At 35.5% G+C, this 27,432-nt stretch overlaps 1 long non-coding RNA gene across 1 annotated transcript in view; it reads left to right on the top strand.

Annotated features, from left to right (window-relative positions):
* The window catches only part of LOC136793555 (uncharacterized), a 462,713-nt gene that overhangs the window by 148,135 nt on the left and 287,146 nt on the right, over positions 1–27,432 (top strand). Inside the window, exon 2 of the long non-coding RNA XR_010838970.1 lies at positions 12,513–12,568. This is a non-coding gene — a long non-coding RNA (uncharacterized lncRNA). The remainder of the gene's footprint in view (positions 1–12,512; positions 12,569–27,432) is intronic.

The following is a 27,432-nucleotide window of genomic DNA, read 5'->3' as shown; positions in this document are numbered from 1 at the left end:
CTTATTGCTGCCATACAGGGTTGCTGTTGACAGCTGGTCCTAATGATGCTGGAAGCTGATGAAGCAGATCTTGGTTCCTTTGAGAGAGCTGAACGTAGTTCTTCAGTGCCTAAGTTTTCAAGAGTGCCCCTTGCTTCCCTGAGGCTCCCATGGTCGCGGTTCTTGGTTCTTAGCAATTTCATTCATCCCAAGTCTTCTTCAGGTTTCCCCATGAAAACCTCAAAATCATGATGTTCATTTGATCTTAACATCATCATTCCTCCCCTTTGTTCCCCCATATCAGCCTCTTCCTGACATGCCAACTTGATAACGACTCTTTCCTTAGTCACGGCGGTGAAGAACATAATTTATTTTGGGCTTATATCCTTGCCAAACAAGTGATCAATCCTGCCAGCTGTCCTCCTGTGTTCTTACTGCCACCCTCAAATCTAGACCCTCGTCACCTCTCATCAGGACTCCCTGAAGGACCTTCTGCCTGTGGGATAATAATCTTAAAAGCAGAGCTCCAGTCGTTTCTGGTGACTCTCCCATACTTGGGATCATAGCATGGTATCCGCATACCCTCCATGCCTGGGCCCCCGCTTACCTGTTTGTGGATTGATTTCCAGCTTCCCCACGTTATGCATTCTAACCAAATTCAATAAACTCTGATTCCCAAACATCCAGTATTTATCACATGCGTGAATAAATGAATGAATAAATGTATAATCAGTCCCCTTCGTTTCTTGTTTCTGGTCCTGTTTCTTTCTATTCATTCCTTTAGTCAACCATCTCCAGTTACTTCCATCTCTCAAAACCCTACTGATTCTTCAAGACTCAGTATAAATATCCCCTCCTTTTTAAAGCTTTCCCTGATCACATCAGCCAACACAATCGCTCTCCGATGGTCGTATAGTACTCATTACAGCCCATCATATTCTACTGTGATTTTCCTTTCCCCACTCTTAGATTTAGTGTTCACTGAAAGGTGAAACCGTGCCTTCATCCTTGTAATCCACAGTGCCTAGCCTACTGCCTTGATATGGAGTTGAACTAAAAGGAATGATATTGCTTGAAATAATATCTCAATTTTGATTGATTTAAAATCAGCTCTTGGGACTTTCCTGGTGGCTCAGTGGTTAGGAATCCACTTGCCAATGCAGGGGTCACGGGTTCGGGCCCTGGTCTGGGAAGATCCCACATGCCACGGAGCAACAAAGCCCCTGCGCCACAACTACTGAGCCTGTGCTGTAGAGCCCGCGAGCCACAACTACTGAGCCTGCACACCTAGAGAAGCCAGTGCAACGAAAAGCCCGCATACCAAAATGGAGAGTAGCCCCTGCTCATTGCAACTAGAGAAAGCTTGCACACAGCAACGAAGACCCAACGCAGCCAAAATAGTAAATAAATAAATAAATAAATTTAATTTTTTTAAAATCAGCTCTTAAACTATTGGCTTAAAAATGTGTGAGCATAATTACCTCTCTCCTGGGTCAGAGTTTGTTATCTGTTAATATTCAACTGCCTTCCTTGGATCTGTGTTGCTTAATTGAGACTTACTGTGCACAAGGCATCATGGCAAGTGTTTATTAAGGATCATATAGAGTCCTCACAGAGACCTTTTAAGGTAGGTATAATGTTATCCTCACTTTATAGATGTGGAAACTGAAACTCAGAGAGGTTAAGTAAAATGTAAAGATCACACAGCTAGAAAATGGCAGAGTTGAGACTTAAGCTACAAAGGATATGGTCTTAGCCTTGACTATGTGATAAATCTTAACATCAGAGATTTCGCCTGGTACATCCTAGTTTTTCTCCCTAACCCACATTGACTTGATTATCCATGTTTCTTAATTTAACCTCTTGAAAATTAATTTCTGTTTTTAACTTGTTCTATCTTTTGTGTGCATGAGTTGAGTCTTGTCCTAATCTCCTTTGGCTTGGATGCAACCCTTAAGAAAGTGGTGCTATATCTTAATGTACTCAGCTATTCACTGAAGGAGATAAAGCCATAGAGGTTTCCAGTGGCAGCGGTCTGCAAACCCCTACCATGTCTAAAGACAAGCTTAGAAAATTAGGCTTCCGGGGCCAGGGAACCATGTGTAATTTATTGTAAGGTGGAAAATACTTTGGGAAGCCCAAGAGGGAGAAGAAATCCTTTCACCTGCTTCCTGCTGGAGCTCCAAATGGACATGCTTATATTTTTCCAATTACAAAGGCAGATTTTTCCTCTGAAACTCACAAAAGAATTTGTGGTAACTATGAATTGATGCAGAAGCACGCTTAAATAATTTTCATGATCATAGTGCTTGCTTTCCATAAATTTGATGTGCAGTAAACCCTAGCAATGACACGGTTGTTTCAAAATAAGCAATCAAATTGATCAAAGAAACATTTATTGAGCTGCTACTATATGCCTATCTTAGACTGTGGGCTTCCTAGAATCAGGATATCAAAAGCATGGCAAATTCTCAATGAATATGTGTTAAGTTGAAATCAGTATGGCCTTGAAACTGAAGTGTTTTCTCTTAAATAGCCTTTATAATTTTACATAAAAAATGAGAAAGGTAGACTAGATAATTCTAAGGTCCCTTTCAGTTTTTAAACAACACAACAAAAAAGTACTTTCAAAATTTGTTCTATACTTTGGTGACCTAATCAAGCGGGCCCTATGGAATTCATAATTCTATGAAATATATATACAAATCTATATGATGCAGGAGGATGAGTTAGCCATGAAGATGATTCCAATGTAGTAAACAGGGCCATATACAGGTTCCAGTCAACAATATATACATTAAACAATCAGTGAGAATATACAGTGGTAAAAATGTATCATTTAGTATGGTAAGGAATAAACTTAAATGAAGTGTGCAGAATCTATATTGAGAAAATTATAAAGCTTTACTGTACGATGTAAATAAGGTGAACAAGTGGAGAGATCTGATGTGTCCTTGGATAAGAAGTCTCAATTTAGTTAAATAAATATTATATATAAGTTGAACCCCAATTGGACTCTCTTTGGTAATATGATTAAAGTTAAGTTAAACGTGACTCTAAGGATGGTATATTTGAAACTATTTTGGTATTTTTGATAAAAAGAGTCATGACACTGTATGTCCCCCCCCCAACAAACATCATACTGTATTATAAAGTTATAAAAATCAGAAGAGTTTAGTATTGGTATCAGAAAGGACAGATAGATCAGTAAAATAGAAAGGGAATCCTAAAAACCATATATCGTAATAATTTAGTATGTAATTTCAAATCAGTAGGTGTACTAGGCTAGGCTAGACCAGGAAACAAAGTATCCCCAAATCTCATTAGATAGATACAACAAAAATTTGTATAATGCAGTCCAGTACAGATCACCGGATGGGGAAGGGAAAGGACTTTGCTCCAGAATCGCTCATGGATCTAGGCTGACAGAGTTTTCACTATCTTGTAGGTGAAATATTTAAAATATATGGCCTCTATGATTGCAGAGGTTTCCTAAGGGAAACCTCATAGCTGCTCTTAAATGCTTTGCCTGGAAGTAACAAACTTACAGAACTTCTGACCTGCCTAATTGCAAAGGGTTGAGAAATCGAGTAGGTTATGGATATTTTGAGAGAAATAGATGTCTCTGCCACATTGAAGAATATATGGATTATTTTTAATGGTATATGGGCAGGTGGATTCAGTATTTTGATTAATATTTTCAGATAAACTAAAGCCAGATAATCTGTTACTAGCAAAACTGCATTATAGGAAAGGCTAAAGTAAGTTTTACAGGCTAAAAGGACATGACAGAAGATGAAACTTGGATCTGCAGGAAGGAATAAAGAACATAAAAAATGCTAAATATGTGGGTAAAAATTACATTTTTTCTCTTAGTTTCTTTGAAAGATAGCTGATGGTTTAAAATTGTCAACAATGCATTGCAGGGTTTATAACATATGTAAATGTAAAATATAATAACAATAGGCAAAGGAAGGGGATTGAAAGGATTTATACTGTTATAAGGTAGTTATATTTTATATGACATGATACAATATTAAGTATAAGTAGACTACGATAAATTAAGGATGCATTTTTGTAAACCTTGAGTAACCACACAAAATGTATAGCTAAAGGACAATAGAGAAATTTTAAGAGGACTACTAAAATCAATTCAATTAACCAACAAGAAGGCATAAAATTAGTAACAGAGGAAGATCTGCAGCAAAGAGATGTGACAAATAGAAAAAAAAATAGCTAAATCATGGACTTAAACCCAACTGTATCCATGATTATATTCAATATAAGTGCCAAATAGAGAAAGAGATGATCAAACTAAGTAAAAAATTCAAGACCCAACTCTATGCTATTGACAAGACATGCATATTAAATACAAAAAGGCAGAGAGCTTGAACATAAAAGAATGGAAAAAGATAATACAATGCATAAGAAAGCTGGTGTGACTATGTTAATATTGGACAAAGTAGACTTGGAGATAAGGAATATTATCGGAAATAAAGAAGAACATTTTACATTAATAAACTGGTCAACTTATTAGGGAGACTTAATAATCCTAACTGTGTATGGACCTAATAATAGAGATTAAAAATACCTGAAACAGGGGCTTCCCTGGTAGCGCCGTGGTTGAGAGTCCGCCTGCCGATGCAGGGTACACGGGTTCGTGCCCCGGTCCGGGAACATCCCACATGCCGCGGAGCGGCTGGGCCCGTGAGCCATGGCCGCTAAGCCTGCACGTCCGGAGCCTGTGCTCCGCAACGGGAGAGGCCACAACAGTGGGAGGCCCGCGTACCGCAAAAACAAACAAACAAAAATATATGAAACAAAAGCAATCATATCTAAAGGGAGAAAGAGAAATGCAAATTATACATGGAGAATTTAAAATATCTCTTTCAGCAAGTTATGTAACAAAACAATCAACAAATTATGTATCATCAACTTTAGATGAAATCTAAAATATCTTAAAGCACAAAAATTACCAACATTTACAGAAATAAATAGAAAATATGTGTATCTCTATATCTTTTAAAAGAATTCATTTAAAAAACTTCCCCCCAAAATATCTCAAGCTCCGATGTTTTCAGTGTTAAATTCTATCAACTATTTAAGGAAATATTAGTATTATTCTTATATAAACTCTTTCAGTAAAGGAATAAAGAACACTTTCCTACTGATTTTTAAGGCAACGTAACCCCAATAACAAAACCTGACAGAGATACTACATGAAAATAATAGAATAATAAGCCTCATAAGTATAGATGTGAAAAATCCTTGACAAAATATTGGCAACTGAATACAAAAATATATGAAAAGGGTAATATCACATGACTAAGTGAACTTTATCCCAAGATCGCAAGACTGAGCTACCACTCAATCAATCAGTGTAATTCACAGCATTAATAGCAAAATAGAGCAAAGCCATGTAATGATATTGGTAGATGCAAGAAAATCATTTGTCAAAGTTCATTTATGAAAAAAAATTTCTCAATATAGGAATAGAGAGGAATTTTTTTTCAGTCTGTTGAAGGGATCTACAACAAAACAAAATAGTAACAGCCAACATCTTACTTTGTGGTGAAAAATTGAATGCTTCTCCTCAAGATCAGGAACTAGACAGGGTATCTGCTCTCACGAATTCTACTCAGTTTGACACCAGTGCAGTAAAGTAAGTAAAACCGTAAAGGTCGGAAAGGAAGAACTATCTTTACTTTTAGGCAACATGATTGTTTATGTAGAAAATACTGAAGAATCAAAAAAAAAAAAAAAACCCATAAAGATAATATAGTAAGTTTGTAGGATTCAAGGAAAGTACATAAAAATCAAATGAATTTCTACATATCAGTAACAAAACTGGAAAATAAAATCAAGAAAAAAATCCATTTATAGTAGCATTAAAACATAAAATATTTAGAAATAATTACAACAAAAGATACATTAAATCTCTCTACAGATGACTATAAAATACTGCTGAAAAAAACAAAAGAAGGCCTAAATAAATCAATGTTTTGAATCAGAAGACTACGTACTTTTAAGATATGTATTATCTCTAGATTGATCCGTAGAGTTGATAAAATCAAAATCAAAATGCTAACAGACTTTTTGGTAGAAGTTGACAAGTTGATTCTAAAATATATATAGAAATTCATAGGACATAGAAAAGCCAGAGAAATCTTTAAACAGAAGAACATTTTGGAAAACTCACATTACCTGATTTCAAGACTTACTATAAAGGTTACCGTAATCAAGATGGCATGGTCTTGACATAAGAAGAGAAAAATTCATCAAAGGAACATAACATAGAGTCCAGAAATAAACACATACATAAATGGTCTTGATATTCAACAAAGACCAAGACAAATCAATGAAGAAAGGAAGAGCCTTTTAACAAATGGTGTTAGAATAACTGGGCAATGGTGCTGAAACAAAAATTAACCTCAATCCCTACCCCACACCACACTTAAAAGTTAATTTGAGGGCTTCCCTGGTGGCGCAGTGGTTGAGAGTCCGCCTGCCGATGCAGGGGACACGGGTTCGTGCCCCGGTCTGGGAAGATCCCACATGCCGCGGAGCGGCTAGGCCAGTGAGCCATGGCCGCTGAGCCTGCGTGTCCGGAGCCTGTGCTCCGCAACGGGAGAGGCCACAACGGTGAGAAGCCCGCGTATCGCAAAAAAAAAAAAAAAAAAAAAAAAAAAAAAAAGTTAATTTGAGGTGTATTACAGACAAAGTTGAGAAAGCTGTAATTCTAAAGGAAAGGAGAAGTGAAAGGTACTCATGACCATGTAACAAAGGACATGATTTTTAGATACTGAAAGGACCTAGAATCAATTCTCTCCATATTATAGATGAGAAAACTGGCTCAGAGAGGTAATAGTTTGCCCAGCATCACAGTGATAGTGCATCCTGGTACCACATTAGTATTTTCATTTCATTTCTTCCTACGTTTTAGGATTTTTCCAGAAAGCTAATATTAACAGTTGTCAGGGTAACCTGGCAATAACCCAGGTTCAGTTGTGACAGTTTATTGTCTGCATTCAAATCTAAGGCTACAACACATCAATAAAAATATAGATATACAGAAACAAAGTAGTTGAGAATAGGAGTGCTGGTGCCTCGTATCTGATCCATGGGACATGATCTGTCAATTAAAGGACTATTCAACAAATATACGCAGAACATCCCCTTCATGTCAGGGAGTCACTGAGATAAAACAAGTGGTAAAACATTATTCTAATCCAGAATCTGTAGCTATTTCTTTAAAAGGTTATTAGGTGATAACTTTATGGAAAACACTTTATGTACGTGATTTAATTTAATTTAATCTCTAAAAAATTCTGGTTGGTAGGGATTGTTTCCTCCATTTTATAGGAGAAAACTGATGCGGTGAACGTTTAAATTACTTTTTCCATGGTTTTAAGATTATTAGGTAGTTGCGTCAGGATTTAAAGTCAGATTTGCTTCATTTCAGAACTCAAACTGTTAACCTCTCTACAACGTTGCCTTGTATTACTACTACTAATGGCTACTGCTTATTAAATTACACTTATGCCAGGACCATTAAACTATGTCTTATATATATGTGTGTGTGTGTTTATGTATAATAATTTATCATCTACCATATATATGTCGTACATATATTTTAATTGCCCAACATCTCTATTCCCTGTAGAATAAGTGTACTATTCCTAAAACAAAGATGAAACTGAGGTTCAAAGAGGTTAAGAACTTTTCCCATAGTTAAATAGCTAGTAATTTGTATGCCTGGGATTTGAAACTGGATATGTTTAGAACGAAATGCATTGTCATTGCAATGACAGTGACTTGCCTATATTTGAATCTACCAACTCTGATGGCACTGAACATAGTGCTTGATGGAACCTGACCAACTGAGGAAAACCAGATCAAGGCACAATTTCCTGGATTTTGCAGAAATACACTCTAGTGCAACAACCTGGCTTTCAAGATTGAGCTTTCTCTGGAGAACAAGCAAACTGTTCTCATCACCTGTACAGTGCCAGACACATGGGCATAATTAGAAACATTCGTCTCATGTGATAACACACGTGTATATGGTAGTCTAAGGAGTTGAGATTACCAAAAGGCTTGCTCTGTTTAGTTTTATCTAGCTCTTTAGCAGACAAAAGTAAATGAATGCAGCATGCCTAGGCTATCAAACCAATCTCTTAATTACAAAGCACCCAAATGTGTGTTATTTTTATCCTTTTCCTTTTCAATACAGGTCAGTGGCTCCAGTAATGCCGCCTGATAAATTAAAGTTTAAAATTTATGTTCGCGTGCTCTCAGAAATCCAGTTCTCATTTTAATTTAAAACAGAGGTTCTTTTCTGTCTCTCTCCCTCTTTTTTCTCTTTCAGGGACTTTTCCTATTTGAAAGCAGTCAAGTGTGTATTATCATTATGCTGGCAGTTTCTGAATGATTTTGGAAGAGATCAAAGTCCTTTGTTAATTGCTAAGTTTAAGATATTTAATCATTTCATTGTGATATATTGGGTGAAAATAGAATATGACAGCCTTCTCTAAAATTAATATAATGGTAATAAGCAGATGAAATAGCAAAATATAATAAGATTTCCAAATGTTAAATCAACATACATCGTGTAAGAGTTTCTTAAACTCAGTAACTTACTTGCCTTTTCACTTATGGGATTGTGAAATGTGTTCAGTTGACCTTGAGAAAAAAATATACAAATACATACCTCTTTGTTGGATCAATTAAATTGCAATAGAAAGAGGATGTTATTTTGCTCTTCACAGAATCAAGAGCTATTTTGTAGACCAACAAGAAGTTCTATCACTAGGAGTTCTTTCCCTCCTACTGTCAGCAGTCAGGAAACAGTTGGCTGGGAATGTTTTACACGTCCTCTGCTTTCTTGTATTTTTAGTTTTGATATTTGAATCTGTGTAAGTGAAAGCACTCTCACCACAGTATACTAAATCCCAAGTGGATTTCCATTTTTCTTCACCAGAAACTTTTTATGAAAGCTTGGACTGTCTTAAAAATAGGTTTGGACCCACTTAGTTTTGTGGTTTGATGGGCCAGTGGTTGTTGTATTAGGACATCTGTAGGGATTTATCTAGATCAGACAGTGGTTGGCTCTTAGTATTTCTTCCACTGGGTTGATCTTGGAACTCTGAGGATGCAGAGAAATAAGGCGTTCATAAATAAACTGACCATTCATTCCTACAGCCTTGTCTCCAAGATTCAGACTCTCAGGTCTTTAATCTTAATCCCCATGTTCCTTAAGGGGATAATAATAGGATTTATCTCAGAGGGTGGTTTTCAGGATTAAATAAGATAATGTATATAAAGCAGTTAGCTCAATACCTGGAGGTTAAGTATTATTGTTAATAATAGTTTGAACAATACCTTTTGTGTTACACCATTATTATAACTTCCTAGGTATTTTCACATCTATTATTTCAGATACTTCAAGTTGAAAAAAGAAATTTGTTCTCTGCTGGGATTATTTAATTGGTTTAGACTCAAGTGTAGAAAAATTAGTTAAATACTATATGGCATTAATTAATGGAAAGGAAAAAAAAACTAGCATTTCAATTTAACTGGAGTTCTCTGCTTTTAACTTGCAGGAGAAAGAGAAAAAATGAGGAAATACGCTCAGATAAAGACTTACTTAAAAAATAGATTTTATAGAAATGCACTAAAGGCAAGATAGAGTTATTCAATACTGCTCTATTTCACATCCTTATTCAAAATACTAGTCAGTGCAAATCATTGTTTACCATAAATGTTAGAAGATTAATCCACTTATTTTTTCATTCAACCATCACTCTTGAACGCTTACTATGTGCCCCATGTTGGAGGGCCCTAAGTGGTCAAAGATACATATAATTGTGTCCATTTTTCTCAACTATTAAGTTAGGAAGGTAGAATAATGTATTTCTGTAAATGTTTCCATAGTAAAAGGTAATCCAAAAGTATTTTCAAGATAGCCTTATTTAATGAGAAATGAAATTAACAACAACTTTCCTCTATCTTCAAAATTCTAAAGGAGGTTTTATTATAATTAGGGCAAGGAAGAGGGTTTTCCATTAAGTGAATGTTGTCTAGATTTTTTTTAGAACAGTCACATTTAAATTAAGCAGCAAACTTTTTTTAAACACTGTAGAATCATTTGATGAGGCCATAGTACCTAAAATAACACTCAAAAACAAACACTGAAATAGAGAAACAGTAGTTTCTGTAAATATGAAATAGGTTTGTGCAAACTATTTTGTAATTAATTTAAAAAAATAGCCTTACTGATATTTATATATTTGAATAATTGCCTTTTCTTTCAAAGTAATCATCTTAAAAAACACTAAATCCCAATGATGTATATATTATTCCAAATTGTATTTGAAAATCTTTCAAAGAATTGAGCATACTACGTTAAAAAAAATTCTCATTGGTGGCAAATTTTCACTCTTTGGGCTCAAAGTAATCTGCAACTAACATTTAAAAATAATATATAACTAATATATATGCTGCCATACTTGAGAAATTACTATAAAGTAACACCATAAATCTGCAACTAAAGTTTAAAAATAATATATAACTAATATGTGTGTCACACTTGAGGAATGATTCAGAATAGTTTAAAAATAGAGTAATATTACAAATATTCATCTTTTTTAACCTGTATTTAAAAATATTATTTACATTTAATCTTTAATTTATCTGTGATTTTTTTTGCATGGCAAGGCTGTATCATCTTCCTCCTAAATTTTTGTGCCCCCAGAGAGTTTATTGTTATCCTTTTGTTACTGGTTTAAAATGGTCCCTAGAGTAGAGACTTTAGGAGGAAACTGTCCAGCTGATGATGGTCACAATTCTCTGAAAACGGCCCCCCAAGCCGTAGAAGGGAACCACTGTGTCCTCGCGGCCTGCACCAATCCTGTGTCTCCTGGGAATTTGGAATGGGGACTGAGAGTTAGGTGATTGATCCCTGTGTGTGCCTGGAACTGAGAACCTCTAAATGGGACCCGAGGGCGCCTGTGTGCACGGAGAAGGAGGTCCGTAGAAAGAAAAGAAGAAACCAGATGTGCACAGGCAGACAGTGGCGAGAGGCCCTGTAGTGGCAGTTAGAGGAGGGGATAAAGTGAGTCAGAGAGAGAAAGGCACACATCGTACGGCATCCATTACATATGGCGTCTAAGAAACATGGTACAGATGAACTGACCTACAAAACAGAAATAAGGTCGCAGCTGCAGAAAACAAACCTATGGCTGCCAGCGGGGAAAGGGCAGAGGGGAGGGATAAATTGCGAGACTGGGACTGACATATACACACCACTATATGTAAAATGAATAACGAATAAGGACCTGCTGTATAGCACAGGGAACTCTACTCAGTACTCTGCAATGGCCTATGTGGGGAAAGAATCTAAAAAAGAGTGGATATGTGTATATGTATGATAGATTCACTTTACTGTAGACCTGAAATGAACAAACCACTGTAAATCAACTATACTCCAATAAAAATTAAAAAAAAAAAACATTGTAAAGCAATTATACTCCAATAAAGATGTTAAAAAAAAAAAACAAAACTCACTCAGTTCCAGTCACTGTGAAGTCTCTGCGTTCAGATGTCAGAAGAGCAGGCTAATGGTAAAATTTCACCTTCTTGCTCAATTTAACTAGGATTGAGTTTTCCTTATCTGTATTCAAGAAGTGTATTGACTAATTATGTTCCCCCCAAATTCCTGTCCATCTGGAACTTGTGCATGTGGCCATGTTTGGAAATAGCGTCCTGAGTAGAGGTAATTAAGTTAAGAAGAGGTTGTACTGGCGTAGGGTGGACCCTAATCCAATGACTAGTGTGTCCTTAAAAGAGGAGGGAAATTTTGACACCGACATATGGGGAGAATGCCATGTGACTTTGGAGGCAGAGATTGGAGTGATGTGTTTATAAGCCAGTGAACACGAAGGATTGCCAAAAACCAGCAGAAGCTAGGAAGAGGTGAGGAAGTCTCCCTCCCTACAGCTTTTAGAAAGAAAATGGCCCTGCTGACACTTTGATTTCAGATTTCTGTTCTTCAGAGCAGTGAGACAATACATTTCTGTTGTTATGGCCACTCAGTTCATGATAATTTGTTACAGAAGCTCTAGGAAACTAATAAACTAATAAAATACCTTTAACACACACTAAAGTCTAGTTGTTAGTTCTGTTTAATTGGTATGTCTGCTTATTTCTATGAGAACATCACATTGCTTTCATTGTTTTTGCTTCTTAATATATTAATATATGGTTGGGTAATTTTCTTTCAGTATTCTTCAATATTTTCTTGACTATTAATAGTTGCTTATTATTTTACAACATTAGACTCACTTCGACAACATCCAGGCAGCTTTTAAAAAACCTCAAGTGGTTTGATGAGTTTTTCTTTAGCTTCTTACTCTTAATTTTTAAGATTATTTCATTGTGGTCAGAGAGAATGGCACATACAGTTCCTACTTTAAGGAATTTATTAAGCTTTCTTTATGGCCTGGTATTTGACAGTTTTGGCATATGTTTTTCAGGTATTTGAAAAGAGGATGTATCTTCTCTTGAAGGACACAAACTAGACTCATTACTGGTAAGTATATGATTTATTCAAATCCTACTGTATCCTTATTTCTTATTTCCACAGTCTATTAAAACAGTAAGGTTGGTAAATATCTTCCAATATGACTGTGAATTTTGCCAAATATTCTTAAAATTTTGGTTTATGTATTTAGATATTTTATCATTTAGTGCGTAATATTTATGGCATTTATTTTGGATATTGTTGTTTAATGACTAGGAGACATTTATCTTTGCTTGATTAAAGGCTCCTTGGCCTGAATTTCACTTTGTTTTCAATTATTATCATCAGCGTCCCTCTTTTTTAACATTTGTTTACCTTTGTCCATTCTTTAGTATAGATTTTCCATGTTATATTGTTTTCAGTTACCAAATAAATGTAACCTTGTTTTGAAAATTCAAACAATATGGGAGTATGCAGAGAAAAATCTGAAAATTCCCAATTCATCAACCATCCACTGCATCCTCCATTGCAATGCTAATCATCTCCCCCAAATAAGTAAGATTAGGAATTTGGTGGGTATCTTTTCAGGTAATTTTCTATTTATTTACTACTATATATTTATCACTTTATCTAGACAATTATAAATTAAAAATAAAATCAGTAACATTTTATATAAATTATAAATTTACAAGTTTATATTATAAATAATAAACACAGAAATATGAGCTTTTACATGCTTTTAGTCACCCTGCTTCCACTTCCATGTGGTATGAAGGAGCTAGAGGCAGACCAGGTCTCACCAAAAACAACTTTGACAGCTGCATAAAGTATAGAAATTATTTCCTAGAAGCCAGAAGAGAACAATTTAGACAGTATGAACTGCAGGCCCCGATTCTTCAGAGAAGGGGAAACCTCTAGCAGGTGATCCAACTTCTGTAGCTTTTGCCCTTTGGACATTTGCTAATTTGGGGAATAAACAGGCAGCTGAGAATGTAGAATTCTCACCTACAAAGGACCACTTCTGGGGAGTGAAGTTTTTATATAGACTTGCTGGGGTCTTAAGCACTTTGCCAACTGGGGGGTATAGACTTGTGATTGGAGAGGGTTTTCCAGTAAATGGGTAATTTTTCTTTTAGGACACTTGCTGAATGTTTGATCTGGGTGATTTGCTTTTCCAAAAGTCATTTCATAATAGTAATATAAGTTAATTATACTTGAGTGGGTGATGTGTTTGGTGCATAAGACACTCAAATAGACCCTGCTCAGGGCTTTTTATCACCCAGCAAGATCCTATGCCATAGAGGACTTACAGGTAATTTTGTTCCCTTTATTCATTGGCACTGCTTTGCATTCCTTCTGGCAATGCATGAGAATGGTGATGGTTTGTTCTACTATGCCATAAATATCGTGTGGTTCCAATGTGCCCTAAGCGGTATAATAACGATCAGGCACTATACGTACACAGCTGCATCTGTGATAATTTAATGATACAGTTTGTGGACACATGCTGTCACTTACCTTTTGCATCAAAGATCCAAGGGGCTACGGTCTACCACAGTTGAACACAAGATCTTCTTATAATTAAACAAACCCAGTTGTCTTTATTTATAGTTTTGTTCCCTTTCTATTTTCTATTTTATTGCTTTTCACAAGGACTCAGATTTTGGATTGACTGGTTAAGAGTGCTCTTTTGTTTTCAATTTTGTCAGTTTCTGCTTTAATTTAATAGCTGCTCCCAATTATTTATTTAGATGCTTTTAAAAGCTATTTTGATAATTTATTTTTTATTGTGGTAACATAGAATTTACCATCTTAACCATTTTTAAGTGTCCAGTACAGTAGTGTTAACTATATGCACATTGTTGTGAAAGGGGTCTTTAGAGCTTTTTCATCTTGCAAAACTGAACTCTACACCCACTGAACAACAGCTCCTCTTTCCCCCTCTCCCAACCTCTGATAACCACATTCTACTTTTCGTTTCTTTGAGTTTGGCTACTTTAGATACCTCATAAGTGGAGTATTTGTCTTTTTGTGACTGGCTTATTTCACTTAACATAATATTTTCAAGATTCATCAAGTTATAGTATATGGTACAATTTGTATCTTTTTAAAGGCTCAATAATATTCCATTGTATGTATGTAGTGTTTGTTTTTTATCCACTCATCCATTGGTAGACATTCAGATTGCTTCCACCCCTGTCTACTATGAATATTGCTGCAATGAAAATGTGTGTGCAAATATCTCTTAAAGGTCCTGTTTTTCAATGTTTTGGAATATATACCCAGGAGCAGGATTGCTGGACTGTATGATAATTCTATCTTTAATTTTTTGATGAAACTCCATACTGTTTTCCACAGTGGGTGCACCAGTTTACATCCCCACAAACAATCATAAGCGTTCCAATTTTCCTACATCTTCACCAGCACTGTTATTTTCTGTTTTCTTGAGAGTGGTCATCCTGATGGGTATGAGGTGATATCTCACTGTGGTTTCGATTTGCATTTCCCTGATGATAAGTGATGTTGAACATCTTTCATTTTCATTTATATATCTTATTTGGAGAAATGTATATGCAAGTCCTTTGCCCATTTTTAAATTGGGTTATTTGGGTTTTTGTCATTGAGGTGTAGGAACTCTTTATATATTCTGGAGGTAAACTCTTATCAGATATATGGCTTGCTAATGTTTTTCTCTCATTCCATAGGTTGCCTTTTCACTCTGTTGACTGTACCCTTTTCTGCACAGAAGTTTTAAAATTTATGTAGTCTCGTTTTACTATTTTTCCTTTTGTTGCCTGTGTTTTTGATGTCATGTCCAAAAAAACATTGCTAAATTCAGTGTTGTGAAGCTGTTCCTCTATGTTTTTTTCTAGGAACTTTATAGTTTCAGGTCTTATGTTTAGTTCTTTAATCTATTTTGAGTTGATTTTTGTATATCACACATGGTAAGATCCAACTTCATTCTCTTGCGTGTAGATATCCAATTTTCCCATCATCATTTGTTGAAGAGATTATCCTTTCCCCATTGTGGAGTCTTGGTGCCCTTTTGAAGATCATTTTACCATATTTGTATGGGTTTATTTCTGAGATCTCTCTTCTGTTTCATTAGTTTATGCCTGTCTTTAAGCCAGTACCACACTATTTGGATTGCTGTAGATTTGTAATGTGTTTTGAAATCAAGACGTGCAAAATCTCCAGCTTTGTCCTGCTTTTTCAGAATTGTTTTGCCTATTTAGAATCCTTTGAAATTCCGTATGACATTTAGATTTTTTTTCTATTTCTGCAAAAAGTGTCATTGGAATTTAGATAGGGATTTCTCTGAATCTGTATATTGCTTTGGGTAGGAAAGATTTTTTAGCAATATTAAGTCTTCCAGTTCATGACCACAAGAGGCATATTCATTTATTTGTATCTTCTTTAATTTCCTTCTGCATTGTTTTGTAGTTTTCATTTCAACTCTTTTATCTCCTTAGTTAAGTTTATTCTTATGTATTTTATTCTTTTTTATGCTATTATTCTAAATTGGATTGTTTTCTAAATTACCTTTAAGATTTTTCATTGTTAGTGTATAGAATTAAAACTGATATTTCTGTGTTGATTATGTATCTTGCAGCTTTGCTGAAAGATAAGTCATTTAAAATAATTGTTATTTATGTATGCACTTAATGTATGTTTCAAAATTTTCTCTAAATAAGTCTTTGATTATTTCCTGTAGATTTGGATGTACAGTGTTCTTGCTTTTATTAATATCTAAAATAGTTTATAATTTTAATTGCTATTTAAATCAAGACTTATTCAGAAGAATATTTTAAACTACGAAGTGGCTATAAATGTGTATATACAAAGGTTATTTTTTGAAAGTTCTTATTTTATTACCTTATTGTTAAAGAATATGGCTTGTTGATTTCTGCTTTATTGTGTTTCTTGAATTTTTAATGGCCTAAAGTGTGGCCACATTTTATAAATGTTCCTTGAGGCAAGAATTTTATTCCCTACGTACAGAATTCTATAAATAGATATTGAATCAAGGTTGCTCATTATGTAATTCAAATGTCATATATAAGTGTTTGTCTTTTTTTCCTCTCCTTGATCTGTTGATTTCTGAAAGAGTCTTGCCAAAGGTTCTTACAATGCTTTTGGAATTGGCTATTTGTTGTGTTATTTCTAAACGTTTTTGCTTTATATATTTTCATTCTATTTGGTGAAGAAAGGTTAATGACTTCTATATCTGTTTTTTTAGATTGTGTCTTTTATCAATATCTAGGAGGGTTATTTTACACTGATAAAAGGTACTCTACCTAGACTGCCAAATAATGCAACTTTTAGTCTGGGAGATAGAAAGTGCAGTATTTGTTGCAAGAATGGGGACTCCTTCCAGGGCCCGAGAGTGGGCTCTTCTCTAACACTTGGAAATGAATTGTCTGAGGAGACAAACGTGCTGACAAAGCAAGAGACTTTATTGGGAAAGGGTGCCTGGGCGGAGAGCAGCAGGCTAAGGGAACCCAGGAGAACTGCTCTGACATGTGGCGCTGAGTCTCGGGTTTATGGTAATGGGGTTAGTTTCTGGGTTGTCTCTAGCTAGTCGTTCTGACTCAGGGTCCTTCCTGGTGGTGCACACATCACTCAGCCAAGGTGGATTCCAGTGAGAAGGGTTGTGGGAGGTTGCCAGGATGTATGGACTGGTGTCTCCTCTCTCCTTTTGAACTTTCCCGAATTCTTCTGGTTGGTGGTAGCTTATTAGTTCTGCATTCCTTACCAGGACCTTCTGTTGTAAGATAACTCATGCAAGTGGTTACTGTCAGGCCTGGCCAAGGTGTGCGGTTTCAGACAGTGGTTCCCCTAACATATTGACCATTTCTCCTGGTTATAGTTTTCTTTCCTTTTTTTTTTTTCCTCTCTGCTGGTTGTGGATGTGCAGTTTCCTCAGCTTTGATTTTTCTTCCATCTCCAGACTTAATGCCCAAGGTAGAAATGCCATCTCTTTCCTGTAGCTCCAACCAACCTAGCTGGATTGTTCTCTTGTCAACTTGATGAACCTGAATACTACATTTCCCAGAATTCCCTACCCTGTATGATTCTGAGTTAAAATTAGTCCAAAGAGGAACTTGCATGAAATTTTGGAAGGTGGAAACAAAATTGTGACCATTACTTTCTTAAGGTCTTTGTAGGCAGATAGAGTGAAGAATAGATGCAGAAATGCCTAGAGGGGTCTGGATTGTCCTTATTCTTTTCTGCTTGGTGTTCAGTTCTTCTTCCAAACTGCTGACCTTGCTGACTAATAGCAGCCCCAGGCCCAACATCAGATGCTTGGCTGCAGACTCACAGGGGCATAAAATGTACAGAGGCAACATCTTCCCATAGCCCTCTCCAAGAGCTCCCCTTTGCAGTATCACCTGTGGCTCACGTACTTGAATTTCCAGATTTCCCTGTAAACTCTAACTTGTCCACCTGCTTTAGGACTAGTTAGTGAGTTTTCTCTGATCCTCTAGCTCCCTCTTCTGAATTTCCACTTAACCTAGCAACTCTCATAATTGTCACTCTGTTTCCGTAATTGAACCCTTATTGTTTTGCAAGCAGATTCCCATTATTTCTAGAGCTTAGTTCTCTCATGGCTTTCCTTGGAATGAATGCCTGAGGTTGTTATTCTGTATGCTAAGAGGAGCATGATTGGCTTAGCTGCTTTGTAAGTGGTCTTTTATAATTTTTAAATCTGCCTGATTTTTTCTTCCTGTGCTCTTTCACATTTTGCTTATGGGTACTTAAAGCCTTCTTAGGGAAAATTGCTTCTTTCTTGTGAGGCTGACTTCTGCATATGTATTGGAATGAATATCTATCTGTTCTGTTTTCTCTGTCAGTGTATCTCTTTAAAATATCTTCCCTAATTAAAAAGAAATGTGTGGTCTAGTAGCATTATCCTGATTTCTAATAGTCTTATGAATGTCTTCTTTTAATCTCCCTGTCCTATGCTTTAAAACTTTTTCTATTAATTATTTGGAATGTATTATAAATAATATAGCTGGATTTTATTTTTTAATACATATGGAAAATTTTGTCAGTTAATAGAGTAGTTTATCTCATTTACATTTATTGGGAAATCTGACATATCCTATCTCTATAATTTTATGTTATTAAAAATAATTTCTTGCTATTTTTTTTTCTGTACTACTTTTTCTCTATTAATCATGCTGTATTGTTTTGTTGTCTCTAGGGATAATATAAATATTGAAACCATATTTTTGATTCATCCCTTTTTTCTTAGAAAAAAGCATAATAATTTTATTAATTAATTTGTGACACATCTCCATAATGCTTTTTTCCATGTCTTTTGGCTCCTTAACTCCTTTTTTTTTTTCCTTTGAAAGACTTAATTCTTTTTAAAGCAGTTTTAGGTTTATGGCAAATTGAATAGAATGTACAAAGATTTTTCCATATATCCCCTGCCCCCACACATGCATAGCCTCCCGCGCTATCAACATCCCTCGCCAGGGTAGTACACTTATTGCAGTTGATGAACCTACACCAATATATCATAATCACCCAAGTCCATACTTCACATTAAGGCTCACTCTTGGCATTGTATGTTCTATAGGTTTGAACACATTTATAATGATATGTATTTAACATTTTCATGTCATACAAAATATTTTCAGTGCTGTAAAAGTCCTCTGTATTCTATCTATTCTTTCTTCCCCACCCTCAGTGCCCCCTGGCAAACTGATCTTTTTACTGTGTCTATAGTTTTGCCTCTTCCAGAATGCCATATAGTTGGAATCATACAGTATATAACCTTTTCAGATTGGCTTCTTTAATTTAGTAATATGCATTAAGGTCCCTCCATGTATTTTCATGGCTTGGTAGTTCTTTTCTTTTTAGCACTGAGTAACATTCCGTTGTCTGGATGTACTACATTTTACTTATCCATTCACCTACTGAAAGACATCTTGGTTATATCCACATTGTGGCAAATTATGAAAAAAGCTTCTGTAAACATCCATGTGCGGGTATTGGGGTGACTATAAGTTTTAATCTCCTTCGGATAAATACCAAGAAGCACTATTGCTGGATCTTATGGTTCAAGTATGTTCAGTTTTGTAGGAAATCACCAAATTGTCTTCCAAAATGGCTGTAACATGTTGTATTCCCACCAGCAGTGAATGCAAGTTCCTCACCAGCATTTGGTGTTGTCAGTTGTTTTGAATTTTAGTCACTCTATAGGTGTGTAGTGATCTCGTTGTTTTAATTTGCATTTCCTTGATGACATATGATGTGGAGCATCGTTTCTTATGCTTATTTGCTATCTGTATATCTTTTTTCATGACATGTCTGTTAAGGTCTTTGACGTATTTTTTATTCTGATTGTTTGTTTTCTTACTGTTGAATTTTAAGAGTTATCTGTATATTTTGTATGTGAGTTCTTTATCAGTTATGTGATTTATAAATATTTTCTGCCCGTCTGTGGCTTGTCTCTCCGTTCTCTTAACAGTGACTCACAGAGCAAAAGTTTTTCATTTTAATGAAATCTAGTTTATCAATTATTTCTTCTTGGAGTTATATCTAGAAGGTCACCACCATACCCAAAGTTATCTAGGTTTTCTACTGTGTTGATTCATCCTTCTAAAGATAAGACATATGAAATAATTTTATATCTTCCTTAGTTTTTAATTTTCTAGCTTTTTTGTAATATTAGAAAAGTCTATATCATTTTTAAAATATTGTTTCTTCTCTTTTGAAATTAATTTTCTACATTATGTATTACTTCAATTATTTAGAAATGAATACCCTATTTAATCATTTTGAAGATGCATTTTCTTCACATTATAACATCTTTGAAATCAGGATACATTTTGGAGTCAATAACTCTGGAAATCCATGTGATAGTCATTCCTGAGTGAAAACCTTCATGATGTTTTGGTAAAATCAAGAAAACATTAAATTTAGATGTATTTAAATATTAACTGGTTAAATTTCTGTTTTTCTTTCCCTTTTCTTTTTACTAATTGTTTTTTTATATTCCTTCTCACTTAAGGTCATTTTATTTTTAACTAATTGTTTATTAAAGCTTTTGAGACTTGCTTTTCCCTTTTTAAGGGAATGTATGTTTATGGAATATTAAGAAAATGCTTGTATGTCTGAGAAACTCTTTCTGCTGTCCTCATATGTAAGTGGCTTGACTGAGTGTGGATATCTTGGGTCATGATCTTCATTCTCAAAATTTTGTGGATTTTGCCTTATGTCATTTTATGTTGAGGAGTAGATTTTGGTGTCAATAAGGGTTTTCCCTCCCAACATGAAGAATATGATTTCTTCTCCCTAGTTCCTCATAATTTTCTTTATACATGAAATGTATACAGGAAACATTTAGAGTCCTAATCAATGTATATTTTATTAAGTTTGCCCCATACTTGGAATGGGCCCTTTGATCTAAAGAATTAGTCCTTTCTTCAGCACAGGGACCTTTTCTTCTTTTACTTTGATTGGTGCTTTCATTGATTTAATTTATTTTTGCTAGTCATATGTATATTATCTCTCCTGATGTGTCATTTATTTCTCTTTTCCTTTTGCTCGTTCTCTCATTATCTGTAACTCTTCTGAGTCAGTGGGGAGAATGTTCATCTTCGAATTCCTTCTTCTGAAACTTACAATTCTCTGTTGTCTTCCATCACTGTAGTTTTAATCACTATAGTCATGTAATTAAATTTTTTTTAAATTGAAGAATAGTCGATTTACAATATTGTGTTAGTTTCAGGTGTACAACATAGTGATTCAGTTATATATATATATTTTTTCCAGATTACTTTCCATTATAGATTATTATGAGATATCAAATATAGTTCCTTATGTCATATAATACAGCCTTGTTGCTTATCTGTTTTATATAGAGTAGTTTGTATATGATAATAATATACTACTAAATTATCCCTCCTCCCTTTTCCTTTCCCCTTTGGTAACCATAAGTTTGTTTTTTATGTTTGTGAGTCTGTTTCTGTTTTGTATATAGATTTATTTGTATTACTTTTTAGATTCCAGATGTGAGTCCATATAATATTTGTCTTTCTCTGTCTGACTTACTTCACTTAGTATGATATTCTCTAGGTCCATCCATATGGCTGCAAATGGCAATATTCTTTTCTTTTTCATGGCTGAGTAGTATTCCATTGTGTGAGATATATATATATATATATATATACACACACACACACACACACACACTACATCTTAAAACAATCACCTGTTGATGGGCACTTGGGCTGTTTCCATATCTTGGCTGTTGTACATAGTGCTACTTTGTCATGTAATTTTTAAACTGAAAATAAAATTTTCTGATCTCATGCTGTTTTCATTTCTCACATTCACTATTTTTCTGAATTTCTTTGACATAATTCAGAGAGAGAGATATACATTTTTTTCTATTTCAGTAAATCTGTTTCTTTAGGGAAATTTGATGTGATTTACACACACACACACACACACACACACTTACATATGCGTACATACTAGTATGCCTAAATCTCTGTCTCTGTCTATCCTTCTTTTCAACTACCAAGTATTTTTTAGTATGCCTGGAGATTTTTGTCTGTTTATTAATTCTTATGGGAAGAAGATTTCTGCTTTATACAAGTGTTAAGAATTGAGGTGAGATTCTGTGGATCAGTGCTTGCATATTTCCGGCCCAGCTGATGCGTGAAGGGACCGTGTAGATCTGCTGTGGTTTTATCTCGGCAGAGCGCAGATCCATTTTACCCCTATAGGAAGTGAGGAGGATGCAACAGTCAGAAGGAGCTACTTGGCAGAGTGTCCTATCACGTGCCTACGTGTTTCTTTTACATGTCTGTTCTTGAGGCCAAGTCAGTTGGAGCCAGCTGCTTCCATCCTCCAACTGCAAACTTTCCCTCCCTAGCCATAGGCAGTGGTGGTCTCTTCCCCGGAGGTTCAGGTAGCATTTGATTCACTGGCCTCCCTCCTGTCACAGTCTCTGTCCCTGCCTCTATGAAAGCAGCTTCACTTAGGTAGTCCCACAATGTTTGAAAACATGGTATCATTGTTGAAATGATAGCATGGCCTCCTAATATACTAATTTAAGAATAATATTATTTCTGATAAATTGATTAGGAGTGTTCATTTAAAAGAAGTCTCATTATTTTGTTGGCACATTTTTTTTACCCGTAGAGAAAACTGTTTTCTGTTATTAAGCCAAGTTATTATTTATTGTTAAGGCCAGTGAATTTCCTGCTATTCTTATTTGATACCACTCAATCAGAAAAAGAGAGACTTAACCAATGGGAAAAAGTTTTCTATTTTTCCAAATACTTCCCAAATGCCATATGAAGTTCCCAGTCATTGTTTCATTCAGTAAATATTTATTAAGTGATTATATTTCCTATGTATAAGGCATAGGGGCATCGGACAGATTTATTTTCAACTAGCTGTTCAGATGTTTGATATGATTCTCTCAACCTGATTTGGCATGACTCAGTCACAATAGCTTAGAAAACAGGGAGAATTTTTATGCATCTTCAGAAAATGCACATTTGTAGGAGTTACTTTAAGCAAAGTTAAATGGCAAGGCCTGGGCATACTCTGTCATTTAGCAAAAATAAACTCAGTATCTTAAAAGAAAATTACTCTTTGAGATAGCAAAATGTAATAGCTTTTCATGGACATATTTCAGGAAATGAAATCTTTGGTTGAAAATGGTTTAGAAATTAGGATGTGTCACCATGAATTGTTTTCAGTCAATTTAGAGAAGGTAGACAGAATGATATAGTAGGCAAAAAGCATACATTGGAACCAGGCAGACCAGGTTCAAATTCGATACTTATTTTCTGCTGTGCCCTTGGATAAACCTCTTAAAGTCTCAACTTTCCTGTCTGTGAAATGGGACTGTTACTCTTTCCGTCCCAGATGAAGCAGTGACTAAAGCACAGCCTTGGAGGCTCCAGCAGGATTTTCTCACCAATGGCAACCTTAAAGGGATGTCTTTCTTCCAAATCCTACTTTTTTCCTCCCTGACAAGTCATTTATTTACTAACCACTGTGTTCCTGGAACTTCCAGCAAGTGGGTTGCCCCTCTGATACTTGATTTTCATTTTTAATGGATAAGACTGTCTCATTGCTTAGTCCCTTTCTATGTCAGGCCATTGCTAGAGCTTTGACAATATTTCTGGTGAGCTGGTATCTATTTATATTCATGGATAATTCTTTCATAAGTATCTCATCCTGTAACAGTTGATCTTATAATAACCAGGCACACATACCTATGTGAAGGCTGTGACTTGAACATATGACATACGCTCAAATAAATTTAAGGCAATATTGTGAGTTATCAGTCACTTGAAACAGTCCATTTATATAACATCTCTTCTAACCTCTTGTGCTAATAAATGTTCTTGGCATGTTTAGTAAGACCCTTGTCAAGGAAGAAAAAAGAGAGCTCTGTACACTGAACCGAAGAAATGACATACTCATGTTCTTCCTATTATTTCATGATTTTAGACTTTTAAGAAAGGCTCCTTCTTTAACTGACAAAAAACTGAAACAAAATAGAACAATGCTTTCCAGGGGCAAGCAGCCTTAAATTCAGGTGCAACTTCACTGTTTATTCTTCTCCAGGAGACCTTGCTCTCTCATTCTGCAATTTAGGAAGCATAGTCAGTTTCGTTTTGAAGTAGGCAGAGGGGTAGATTAATGCTCATTAACCCAAGAGTCTCCATTCCAAGGTAAAAATATAAACTCTCATCTCCAGTGGAATTTGTTTGGACAGACCCAACCTGGCTTCCGGGACGAAGGTTTTCTCCACGGTTTTTCTATGACTTCGATTCCGATTCTAATTCCATCTGTAGCAGAGAATAGTCACCTGTATGGTGTTCTCTTCTCACAGGGCACACACACAGCTAGACAACATTACTCAGACTCCTTTGTAGTAAAGTATGACCACGTGACTGAGTTCTAGGTGGTAGAATGTGAAAGGTGAGGCACACACTACTTCCAAGTTTGGACCGAAAACCTCGTGTGAGAGGCTTCTGTTCTTTCTCTGTCTGATGCTAGAATCTAGAAGATGACTCTGAGGTCCCTACAAGATATTGGAGGCATAAGATAGAAGAATGCTGGGTCCTTAGATTACCACATTGAGTTGTCACATGAGTTATAAATCAGCTTCTCTTGTGTAAGTTCATTGAGATTTGGGGGAATGTTCTAGCAGTCTCTGACAACTAAAACACCATCTAGATACACAGCAGCTTCACTGCACTTAATCCAGATTCCAGATGGAAGCCACTTTTACTTTTTGAGCTGAATCCAAGCATCACTTTTTCCATTTATTCTCTCTCTCTTCAGTGATTACATTCACGTTTACCAAAGTGTGTTCCATGGTTCCCTAATATCCAAGAATATTAATAGATATTACATTTGGTAACTGGCTCAAACAAAGATTAACTTGTTCATTTACTGTGAGACCTCTCAAAGCTTTTATATTTTGGTGTCTCTAAGAGGGATTACAATAAGCAGTATTTTACAGCATATTTTGGAATTACATTACTTCCTATCTTCTTTTTATTAACATCTTACGGAGTATACTTTAAGAAATACTAGTCTAGGCAATTAGGTTCGTATCATAGGTCTTTCCCTGTTTTTCTGCCTCTGCAGTGTTACTTTCCATGTCAGTGTCCTTAGCCTTCACATTTTTTGCCATATGTGAAGAGGCATACATAGACAGTTGGTCCCAAATTGTATGTCTTTAAAAATCAAGGTGGACCATTTATAAGGTAGAAGAAGTAACTGCCATTTGTGTTGGTAAAATGTTGAAGGGAGATGATTCTGTCTCCCAAAGCTAATCCCCAACCTGAAATATTTCTCCTTCTGATTAGTCCTGGTTTCTGAAATTCCCTTGCTACTATTTACTGCCTTTCGTATATTTAACCTTAATGTAAGGCAGTATGTTTCAATGGAGAGGTGACAATGAACTGGCTAGCATTTTAGTTAGGATAGGTTGTTGAGACTAATTAATTCATTGCCACACATCCAGTCAAGCTTTGGGGCAACAGGACACAGCATGGAGAAGTTTTGATTTCAGGTAGGAGAGAGTAGGGAATGGAGAGTTAAGTCTACTGTTCCTTTGGTGTGAGGTCCAGGAAGCAAGGAGAGAGGCAGGGTATGGATCTAGATGGTTTCAAGCTGTTTCATCACTTGATAATGAGGCCTTGAGTAAGTTGTTTTACTTCTTTAAGCTTCAGTGTTCTATGTGCAAAAGAAAGGTAATAAAAAAGATAGTAAAAAGAAAGATAAAAAATATCTTACCCCATAGGGTTTTGATAATCACTTGAGAAAATACATAATTAATGTTGGCTATTATTTTTATTGTTATTATTAATCCAGTCCTTTGGATGGTACACCAAAAATAAGGCAGTTTTTTTACCAATGAATCATATGCTTTTATTGGACAAAGGAGACTCAAGGGGACATTGTTGGGAGAAGAAAGCAAATTCTTTGTTATTGACGTTCAGTCTTTCATGCCAGTCAAATATTGTGGTCCAAACATATTCATTTATAAGTATATAACATCATTGAAAAGGAAGAGTGGGATCCTTTCCATTGCCTAGAAAATTGATAGATCTTGTGATTGATACACTTGCATAACCTCTTCAGTTTGGGAGCAATTCAGTTTTGATCGTCTCTTTTCGGAGTTTATGAAAGATACGTATTACTTGCATTGTGCTTCCTAGGTTTTGTTATTAATCATGTTTAATTCAGTGAATGTTACCCCATCAGTGTTCTTTGAAACAAGACACTTCCAAGCTGGAATTCAGAGTTGTTCTTTAAAAATTCATCTTTTCACTTGTTAGCACGGCTGTTGTGTTCCATTGAGGAGTTCCTGGTGAGTACATTTTCTTTGTGAGTCTGACTCCCCTTCATTTTAGCTCTACTTTGAAGATATTAAGGGAAGAATCTAGCTGACATTCAATGCTGATATAGAAATACACCGAGAAAGAAAAAAGTCCTCTTGGGACAAAGGTGTGGATGAAAATATTTCTCCAGATGATTTGGTGAAAAATAGGATTATTTCTATTGATGTGGCAAATAAAAGGCCATTTTGAAAATATTTCCTTCTTTATTTCCCTCCAGCCATTCCTCTGTTTTGTATTCATTTAAACATCCATCAGCAAGTACTTGCTAAGCACCTAGCACATGCAAGGTCCACTGTTTATCTCCAAGTTTTTTGTTTTGTTTTTTTACGATGTTTAAAATATGGATTTGCTGTCCGGTTAGGGAGTTAAAACAGAGAGACACACAGATAGGCAATATATAAAACCCAAAGGAGCAATGCATAACCAAAATAAGAGTTCATACTTATGGAGTGACTGCTATGTGCCAAACATTTTTCTGTGATTTACAATTACTAACTGATTTCAACCTCACACTTTATATCAGTGGTGGAGATGAGGGACTCAAGGTATATGGATTTAGTAACTTTACTAGCACTTTAGTACTAGAAATATTGGAAATAAAATTTGAACCAGTCTCTCCTCTGAGCCTTCTTAACCACCACACCACTCATGTAATAAATGTATTAATAATTAATTATTAGATGCTCAGAAAATATCACACCTTGAATATTGTTACTGATGTCTAGAAGGTAACGATGCGGTCCACTGCCATAGGCAGAGCTGTCACTGCTCGATCATGAGGCTGACATAAGCCCAGGTGAAAACGAATCCAACTCAATATGGGAATGGGAATATATGTATAACAGTATTTTTAAAATATTTTTTAGAATAGTTTTAGGTTTACAAAAAACCTGATCAGAAAGTACAGAGCTTCCATATGTATCTCTTCTTTCCCACACTCCTCCCACCCCACAGTTTGCCTGTGATTAATATCCTGCATTAGTGTGGTACATTTGTTACCACTGGGGAACAAAAAATACATTATTATTAATG

This window comes from Kogia breviceps, chromosome 2, assembly GCF_026419965.1.
Source record: "Kogia breviceps isolate mKogBre1 chromosome 2, mKogBre1 haplotype 1, whole genome shotgun sequence".
Taxonomy (NCBI): Eukaryota; Metazoa; Chordata; class Mammalia; order Artiodactyla; family Physeteridae; genus Kogia; species Kogia breviceps.
This window is presented reverse-complemented; position numbering and strand designations above follow the sequence as displayed.